An 11,358-nucleotide genomic window follows, 5' to 3' on the forward strand; every position below is an offset into this window, starting at 1 on the left:
AAGCAGAAGACCTTTAGTTTTAAAGAAGTCGCGAATTCGGAAATAAGATCTGAAAACAAAATCATTTTAAATGTGGGTAAAATTCTTTTATAACATTCTGAATTTGCCTCGTTCACGTCTTATGTAAGGCTTATCTAAATTACATAAAAACAACAAACCCCTTAGGCTCATTCTTTCCGGTTTACACAGCTACAAACTTGTCATGTTCTTAATCTCCATTGTAAGCTCTCTAAATATGAAAACATGTGTAGTTAAAGACTCTTTCTCGTCTGCTCAGAAAATTTTCAAGTTTTCATACGCAAATCATTATGTATGGCCAGTTTTGACATTGAATACATTTTCATAAACATTCCGCTCGATTAAGCTGTTCTAATTTCTCTTAATAAACTAGAAACAATGACCTACACTCTAGTTTCAACTGGCAGTAACTTGAACAACTACTCAAATCTGCCTTTAGAGACAATCATTTTGTTTTCATCGGTCAACTTTATGACCAAATAGAGGGTGTATCAATGGGTTCGTTACTAGAACCGACCTTTTCAAACCCGCTTCTTTGTCATTATGAGCGGTTGTGGCTAGACAGTTGTCCTGAGGAATGCAAGTTGACCCTTCACAGAAGGTAGGTCGATGACACTTTTGTACATTTTCGCTACAAAGAACATATAATTAATTCCCAGAAATACCTTAATTCTCAGCACCCATGTCTATAATTTATATACGAAATTGAGACTAAGGTATTCAAAGTAACCGTTAGAATAATCAACTTACAATATCCGTCTATCGAAAAAAAAACTTTTACTTCGACAGCTTTGTACTAGATTTGTTCAACTAGAATCTTATAATAAACCTCCTTAACAGAGCTTACAACATTGGTTCCAACTACACAATGATTCACACGAAGTTGAATTGTTTCAGGGCCCGGAATGGCCAGGTGGTTAGAGCGCTCGACTCGCAATCTGAGGGTCGTGGGTTCGAATCCCCGTCCCACCAATCATGCTCGCCCTTTCAGCCATGGGGGCGTTATAATGTGACAGTCAATCCAACTATCCGTTGGTAAAAGAGTAGCCCAAGAGTTGGTGGTGGACAGAGTGCAGGTATCCCAATGTGTAGCTTTGCACTAAGAAAACAATATCAACACTAACTAAACACACCCCCACATAGAAAAATGCGACTTTTTAAGGAAAGCTGTCTACTTAAACAAGAGGTAGACAACACATATTTACCAAGTGCTTTTGTGTAATAAAATGCAAAGGCAATTTTTAGGCTGTTTAGAAAGCCAACTCAAAACATTTGAACTGTTATCTATATCTTTAGCATTAATGGTGAACAGCAGTATTTGAAGGTCTAGTAATCACGTTTTAACTTTGTCCATTCCAACAAATAATAGTATAAAATGCTGCGGAATAGCATTTGATCTTCCAATTGTAACCTCAAGAACTGGTTGCAATACCCAATCCCTCTAATCCCTTGTACAACACGAATACTTTCTTGTCGTTGAACGAACCTACAGATTTTCTTTACCTGTTCAAGAACAACAAAACTTTACATTTCAATTAGCACAAAAACTCAATCAGTGAGAAAATAAATAGATGGTATGATATCATCCCTAACAAAAGTGAGATCTTGAATAGTAACATGACGCGGATCTATAATTGAAGGATAAAGAAAGGAATATTCTAAAAGTTGAGATGATTGGAAGGTTCACGCGCAGTGATAAAAATGGTCACTGATGTGGCATATCGTATTTCAAAGAACAAGTATGTCACATTGAAGGTAACCGGCTATAGAAATGCAATAAGGAGAAGAAAGCCTATTTGGAATTTGCAATTCGTGGGAGTGGTCGCATGGAATAAAGCATAAGAACAAAACCAAAACTAAATTAGATAAAAAAAATGCAGTATATATTTGCTCTCAATAGTATTTTGGAACCAAAAAGTAGTACCCGGCATGGCCAAGTGGTTAGGGCTCTCGATTCGCAATCTGAGGGTCGCGGGTTCGAATCCCCGTCACACCAAACATGCTCGCTCTTTCAGCCATGGGGGCGTTATAATGTGACAGTCAATCCCACTATCCGTTGGTAAAAGAGTAGCCCAAGAGATGGTGGTGGGTGGTACTGACTAGCTGCCTTCCCTCTAGTCTTACACTGCTAAATTAGGGACGGCTAGCGCAGATAGCCCTCGTGTAGCTTTGCGCGAAATTCAAAAACAAACAAACAAACCAAAAAGTAACCTAGTAACGAGGAAGCAATTATTATGTAGTTGCCTACAGAAATTATAGGTTTCTTTCAATATTATTGGTTGGTATCAGAGTTCACAAAATATAGACATGGTACTGTACTTTAAAACGAAAACCCCCAACACAAATGAATATGAAAATTTTAGAATATTATATATATAAACTTTTATTTGAGAAACTTATGGCAACCACACTTTTAGATTTTCTCATAGTTTTAACTATTAATCAAACACAAAAGCTCTTATTAATGAGGCAGAAAAAAATCTTCTGATTTTCAAAACATATCACATACATATTCGTTGGACGATATTCCGTCCCTGAATATACGAGATAAGAGGCGTTTCTAGTTAAACATGTGTATCAGAAACATGAGCTGGAAATCATTAAGAGGCAATTACCAATATGACAATAACTTACATGGGTGTGGTTTGCTCAGAAAGATTCATGAGAAAGGTTACGCTTCGGTCAATAAAGGAAAAAAAAAAAAAACGATAACCGTTTCCGAATGTTTCTACAACCCACGTGGCTTTTTTTTTGTCAGAAGACGACTTTCCGGTTAAACAATGACCTCATAGTTACTTGTGTGATCCAGGTGGCGCCACGCGGGCTAATAATAATAGCGAAAAACAAATTGAAAAAGAAAAAAAGGTGATATTTAGGAAATATTAATTCTAGATGTTACAATAGTTTAGCTTAAGATATTTTACTTAGTTCATCAGTTTCGTGTTTCACATCTTTGATTTTGGTCGGTAAAGTGAAAAATCAAAGAAAATTCCTAAATAGGAGTCTACATTTAGGTTGCCTTATTCTAACATACTGAATATCCAATAATGATTCATGATTCAATTATGAACAAAAACTACAAATAACTTAACACATCATGCACAACATATAGCCCCCCACCATGAGTCAGAGGTAAGTCTTCGGGCTTATAACGCTAAAAAGTGGATTTCAATACCAGTGGTGGTATAATTTTGTGCTTTACAATAAATAAATAAAAAAACTCTAAGTATTACTAACACTTGATTATTGTTAGAACAGGTTCTCAAGATTTTCAGTTTATGAAATCTGCGACGTTTTCATTTCTAAAATAAACGCATTGATTAAGTAATCTTTATTTTATAAAAAGTAATTTTGTAGAAGTCAAAACTAGTGTGTGCGTCTATTTTATTTAGCTTAATTTCTCACCCACGTCATACAGGCACTGTTATTTATTGATATACTCTACCTATTTAGCTTAATTTCTCACCCACGTCATACAGGCAGTGTTATTTATTGATATACTCTACCTATTTAGCTTAATTTCTCACCCACGTCATACAGGCAGTGTTATTTATTGATATACTCTACCTATTTAGCTTTATTTCTCACCTACGTCATACAGGCAGTGTTATTTATTGATATACTCTACCTATTTAGCTTTATTTCTCACCTACGTCATACAGGCAGTGTTATTTTATGATATACTCTACCTATTTAGTTTTATTTCTCACCCACGTCATACAGGCAGTGTTATTTTATGATATACTCTACCTATTTAGTTTTATTTCTCACGCACGTCATACAGGCAGTGTTATTTATTGATATACTCTACCTATTTAGCTTTATTTCTCACCCACGTCATACAGGCAGTGTTATTTATTGATATACTCTACCTATTTAGAAACCGGAAACTGTGACGAATATTGTTACTATTTTTGTAATATTCCTACCTTATACAATCTAATGTATTTCCATCTGAACCTGAGGCATAAAAATCAAATCCTGCATACGCTATGTCACAAAACTCGAAGGTTATTTAACAATTTATATATGCCCTTGCTCTAAAATAAGAAACATTTTCCAATATTCGACTGGCTCGGCAATCTGCTGGTTGCGGGTTCGACTCTCCATTCCCCAAATATGCTCGTCCTTTCAGCCGTGGGGGCATGATAATGAGACTGTAAACCCCACTATTCGTTGGTAGAAGAGTAGCCTAAGAGTTGGAGGTGGGTGATGATGACCTGTCTAAATTAAGGGCGGCTAGCGTAGATAACCCTCGTGTAGCTTTGTGCGAAATTCAAACCAAACCTAATGTTCGGCTACATAGATTAAATAAGTATCTATCTTGGCTTTAGTAAGCCACATATTTATTTGAATACAGAACCTAATGTTCGGCTACATAGATTAAGTAAGTATCTATCTTGGCTTTAGTAAGCCACATATTTATTTGAATACAGATAATAAAATTCTCTTAATTTTGGTTTATTACGATATATTTTTACTTGAATATCCCACTATCAAACGTCGTGCAAAACGATCTCTAACAGGTGCTCTTTCGTGTTGATATTTTATAGGTTTTATTAAGTATCACTTAAAACCTTCAGGCATGCGTTCTTGATTTGTTTTTTATCTGTGTGCAGGCATACATGAATCGCATCAGACATCGATCTTTCTGAAGAGAGGAACTGGATGTCAACTTTTATAAAATACGAGACGTGTTTGCTGACGTCCTTCGGGTATTTGAGTCAAACATATAGAAAAATAAATCAAAGTTCTTAAGTCCCTCCTTAGTAACCGATGAATCACCAATGGTGGTATATATATATATATATATTACATGAAATTGCCTAATAACTGAAATGTTGGTGACCTTAAATTTACATATTTTTTTATTTGCAGGTAAAGTAAAACATCATGGGGGGTAGATTACTTCTGGTAACCTTCGACTTTGTACGGAAAATGTAAGCTAAGGTAAGGAATCAGAAAGATATAGAAAAACGTTTTTATTGACGTACAGTACGTTCAAATTGATTTATTTTAGGAGTAATTGTGAAATGTCTCAAGAATGTCGTAAGGCGTAAAATACCTCAATATCAAACTGGGGCATTGAGGTTCTGAACCCAGAAAATCTACGAAACCAGAGATCTCTGAAAGAAAAACAGTATGAGGAAAGCTATCCAATTCACGGTGCTGCCGTATTCTTACTGCTTCATGTCGATCGAATCTTCTTTGGTGTGTTACATCACTGAGATTTTGTGTTTTATTCTTCAGAAAATATTTCCGTTTAAAATATTTGTTAATAAAATTAAATCATTAATTCAGTTAGTAGAGGCAACATACACTTCAAAATCTCTGATAGATTTCGATATAATTCGATGAGTTCTCGTTAACTCTGGAAGCAATGTATTATATTCAACGCATTAATCTAGTTGCTCACATCTACCCCTTACATGAATATCTATATTTCGCGAAACAAAATCCTTACTTTTGTTATCCCTCTTAACATAACCTTTACGCTGTTGTTGTTATTATAACTTCTGATCTTAATTCGTTTTCTAATCTTTGCTTTTGAACGTAATTAAATCTTTCATAAGTCGTACTTTTTATTAACCAATTCATCGCGACTCTTCAGAAATTTGTTTATATAATATTTTTTTTTCTCCTATTTATTAGTAGTTTTATTAAAATGCTTGTTAACTTGAGCTTAAGAAGTAAGTTTTGGCAAAACTTTTTTGTTTGTGTGCTTGTTGTTAAATGCAAAGCTACATAATGGGCTAACCGTGCTCTGCCCCCTTGGGTATCGAAACCTGAGTTTTAGTGTTATAAGCTTTTAGATTTACCGCTGAGCCACCAGGAGGTATGCTTTTTTTTAATAATGTTGAACTATTAAGTATAAGTAAAAAGAAAGTAATAATTAAAGTTATTAAAGTAATTAATCAAAGTATCTGCCATTTTGTGCACATATCTATTATACGCTTATATTTTTGAAACAGAATTTGAAATAGATAGTAAATTATATTTGTTAATAAACTCCACTCTAGCTTTTTTTGCTCCAGCCCAAAACTATAGCCATTTGTTACGAAAAAAACACACACACACAAAAAAAACGAATAAATAGAGCTATAGCCATTTGTTACGGAAAAAAACACGAACAAATAAAGCTATAGCCATTTGTTACGGTAAAAAAAAGAAAAAACACGAACAAATATTGTGTCAGTTAATGGTTTGACTTGTTTTTTTCCTTTTTTTTAAATGCCTGAGTGAAATGTCAATAAGATTTTTTCTAAAGGGTCAAGTGGTAAGACATTCAGTAAGTACACTGCTATCACCAATTAGTAAAAGTTTTGTTAAAACAGTTTTATTTTTTGCCTTATAATCCAATCAATTGGTTAGAAAATGATAGAAAATTCACATGGGCGTCCGCAGGGGGCGGGCAAAGAGGGCAATTGCTCCTTCTGGTAAATGAGAAACATAATCTTTCTTTATTCATTCAGCATGTGTGTGTGTGTGTATGAATTTTTCATTCAATCCACAATTTCACACTACTTTGTCCCCCTGAAAAACTTTGCCCCTCCATGGAAAAATTTCTGCGGGCGCCCTTGAAAATTCATCATATCTAAAGTGCATGGTAAACGTTTTTCTTTTTTTCCGATTCAATAGACATTCCTAAGGAGACTTGTATAATTTCCTTCTGAACATACACACACACACACATATATATATCTAATAAAAGCTTACATTATCTATTCAAAAACTGTCTCCTTCCTTCACTGGGGGACTGTTGATCTTACGGGCCTTATGAAAAGCTAGAAGATAGAAAATGTCTTGTTCCTTCACGAGCCAAACAAGATTAAAGGTTCCTGTCATGATTCTACTAATGAACTGAAGCTCATACCCAAGGTCATGGGGTAGTGTACGGCACTGCTGGTAGCCGTCCCATCGCATGTTTATTTCAAAACCTGTTACTTATATCTTGTACTGATTCCACTTAGTCAAAACATCGAATATTGCGTAGGTTACTTCCCTCCGCTTAATTTATAACCTGCAGGTTTCATATGATTATTGATGAAGCAAGTGTGTCAAGAACGGCCATGTTGGGGGTCTTGGTTTTTCTCACTACCTTGAGTCGATCATGAATATTCAAACAGCAACCTGTAGACGGGCTGACTTCGCCCACTCACCGGGCAAGAACTAGCTGATAGTTTCAAGGACCAAAGCTTGCAAAAAAAATAAAATAATAAGCGAAAATTATTAGTATAACCTATGCTTGATATTCCCAATAACCTACTATATCACAATTTTTGACATTAGCTTAGGATCAGAGCAAGATATTTCCATAGAGCTAAACTAAAATTCAACCTGGCAATCAGTATAGAAGATTAGAATGCACTGTTTCATCAGTTGGGTACTCTTGCTGTTAACGACATTTTCGGCCGTAATCCCAATACATATCTCACCAGGTTCAGCCAGCTTAGAAGATTTAGATTAGCACTAAATATATATATTAAGCTGTAAATGCAAAACGATCCCTATGTTAAAAGTATGATAACAAAATATAAAGTTAAAAAGTAATGACATTCGATATATTAAATAGTATAACCAATACTATTAATTAAAATACAAATAATTAAATAATATTGTATACCTTACTTACGGAACACAGAAACACTAGATATCACTTCAACTACTATTGTTGTAATTAATTTCTTTAAAAAACAACGTGACCGAATTAATTTACCTGATGTTTCTCCAATTCTCCCTGACACATCTTTTGACCAATAACCTAATTTTATAAAAATAATATAATTACATTCACTTACATCAAAACACTTCTTATTATTCTCTCATAAACAAGATAACTCAGGCTGATCTCGCAATTGAAAGCAAATTACTATAAAATATTTTTACAGAAAATTAATATTCTTTTTGTGTTATGCTTGTTTACTGTACACGAAATAACGACCCAGGTGCTTTGTAAACGTCAAAGATAGTTACGGAACATTCAAAGAATGTAATTGTTTAACCCGAATGGCATTTTATGCCACACACGGACTAAGTGGCCAGATTTTGAAACTCCTAGGATAAAGTAATAAGTGTCACTAATTTTGAGCTACTGACCAAATTGAGAGCAGCCAGCCGTTAGCACCCGCCACCATAATAACTTTGTCCAACTGTTTGAACCGAACAACGTAATTGACTGGTCACTTTTCTAATGCGTCATAACTGTTCGATCTTTTGACCTTTACTATGCAGACCGGCATATTAAATACTAGGGTAATAACACTAAATTCTTGCACTGTATTAGAGCATCTAAAACATTACAAATGTCAACCTAAAATAATAGTTTATTTTAGTAAAATAATATACTAGAACTTTCTAAATAATCCAGTTTCGGGTGCAGAAAACAAGAACCAAAGCGAATATATTTGTATGTCCAGTTCAAATGATGAATACCAGAAAAATCAGAGTAACTTGATACGCATACGCGTGTGCTGACACACACACACATTAGAACTATATTGAATAGAAACTAATGTATTCATATATCAAATTGCAATAAATGTAACTTGAAATATGCATACGTATGACTTGCCACTGTGCACCGTGCTAATTTCATGTTTGTTTGTTGTATTTCACTCAAAGCTATACGAGGGCTATCTGCGCTAGCCGTCCCTAATTTAGCAGTGAAAGACTAGAGGGAAGGCAACTAGTCATCACCACCCACTGCCCACTCTTGGGCTACTCTTTTACCCATGAATAATGGGATTGATCGTGACACTATAACGCCCATACGGCTGAAAGGGCGAGCATATTTGGTGGAACGGGGATTCGAACCCGCGACCCTCAGTCAAACGCCCTAATCACCTGGCCATGAAACTAACGGGAAGACAGCTAGTCAACATCACCCTACTGCCAACTTTTGGGCTACTCTTGTTAAACCGAAAAGTGGGATTTGACTATTACTCTTATAATGCACCTACAATCCCAAACAGCAGAGAGCGATGTATTTCGCGTTAACGGGATGCGAATCAAGGATCCTCAACTCCACAGTCCGGCATGCTAGCCACTTGTCTGAGCTCGGCCCAAGTTCACATATATATATCATACATATGCTTAGATAGATACATATTCAGAAGTATATTGAAGTCTTTAAATTTGAACACATCGAATTTTTGCTAATCACATAATATTTGAAATACATGGATAATTCATAAAACAACAATTTATTAGTTTTGAACTGTAGTTAAACAAAACAATCAATTGTTATGTATATTTCAGGCTGTTCCATTATACATGTCGTTTCATATTTAAATGATCTTACTCAGTTTTGAGATTTTACACTAAATTTATGAAAAGGGCATAAAAGAATTCGGCAAATGAATACTCAACCAGCAATTAGAAATTAATCTTATCTTTCTTCCGAAAAACTTTGAAACATAAAGCATAATATAACAATTTTTAAAGAACATTGCGACAGTTGATCTATACGTGCAAATGTTGCTGTGCCTATTTCAAAACATGAGGCTCCTTTAATTATTTGTTACTGTAGGATACATCACACATCATGTAATAAAGATACCATTCACTTGATAATAAATTGAGGATGTTGTGGAATTTTCTCTCGTGAGTTTATTCTTATGGAAGAGGTGGGACCAGTCTGACTAGAAGGATTAATCTTAATCTGTAGTCACTCTTTCCACCCTTTTCCGGTACATTGTGACCACAAGAGCGGTATCCAGATAATGGTATTTCCAAATCAAACCGGCATTCAAACATATTCTGGTAGGGGCCTCAAAGGATTTAAGATGGAAATGAGTAAATCTTCCCTTCCTCTCGGCTAAGATTTTTAAAAAACTACAACCGACACAGTGTTTTCTTAAGGACTCTGACTATTTATTGCCAGCAGTCTTTGTAGCGTCTTTCTGAGCAAAAATAGCGGATGTATATAGAGTTATTAACACTAGTATCGTAATATTATAACATTTATTTACACGAACTTCTGCTATTATCATAACGTTATCCAAACTGCAAAACCGTCAAAATTATTATCATTAACTTTTGATAAAAGTACGTTACCTAAGTGGACAGAACTGAAAATTAACCTAGTAATTAATATAGTTTATTTGATATTCATCGTTCTTACTCATAATGATTAGAACGCATTGATTCATCAATTGGGTGCCTCCACTTTTAGCAATATTTTCGGATGTAATATCAATAATATTACAGAAGGTTTGGTCTGTTTGGGAGATTTTGGCCATCCTAAATCCTTATACTAAAATAACAAATCCGAGCAATCGGTACTATAAAAGATATATGATAAATATATTATATTATAATATATGTGTATTGTCTGTCTGATGCATTAAGTTATAAATGATATTTGTATTCAAGGAAAAACTTAGGCAACTTAGTCTTATAATAATTAGTCCGAAGTGCGGAATGCTGTTTGATATTTTATATGTAAATGAATGGAACAGGTAAATGGCACATAAAAGGTACGTTTTACGACTGATCGTAACGGCCTATAAACACGAATACCAAGATCTCTCTTAGTTCGATTTACTATTTGGCATCGATGAGATTCCTCATGAACTACATCGTGTAGGTGTGAGAAATAAGGATAGCCTCATATGGTAGTATCAGTTACTGATATTACAGATAACCGATAAGATTCAGATACATTTAATCGTAAGAAAAGAGGACAATTACGGATTATTTCACCGATAGCATTAGTTCTACCCTTTAACCTACTTTATCCACCACTAAGTACTTGCAACAAATAGCCAGTTTGAAAATAGTTTCCAGAAATGGTTTCTCACTTTTCCCGCCATATTTATGTGTTATAAACAGATTTCATTAATGCATTAAATAAATCTGAGGTTCCCAAGTAATTAACTAATAATTACATAAATATAACGTAATACAATTCAAAGATTATTTAAAATGAATAGAATAGTAGTTTTTATGAATAACGTTTTGTCTCCAAATTTTTTTCATTAAAACATCTTGATTCCGATTAAGTCAAAATATAAAATTCCTTACAACCATTCTAATTATTGCCTTTCTTACTAGTATACGTCAATTGAAAAACATTGGATATTTGAAATGCTGAAGAGTGGTATTTTTAGAATAATAACAGTTTACTATAAAAGTACATTGTAAAACATTAATTCAGTTTTGATTTGATATGTCAGTTGAAGGTGGGTTAAATGATTAACTGAAAAATAAACATGTAATTTTTGAAAGAAATTTTTAGTGGTTTGTTTGTTTGTTTGTTTTTGAATTTCGCTCAAAGCTACACGAGGGCTATCTGCGCTAGCCGTCCCTAATTTAGCAGTGTAAGACTAGAGGGAAGGC

The sequence above is a fragment of the Limulus polyphemus genome, unplaced genomic scaffold, assembly GCF_000517525.1.
Source record: "Limulus polyphemus unplaced genomic scaffold, Limulus_polyphemus-2.1.2 Scaffold191, whole genome shotgun sequence".
In the NCBI taxonomy this organism is placed as follows: Eukaryota; Metazoa; Arthropoda; class Merostomata; order Xiphosura; family Limulidae; genus Limulus; species Limulus polyphemus.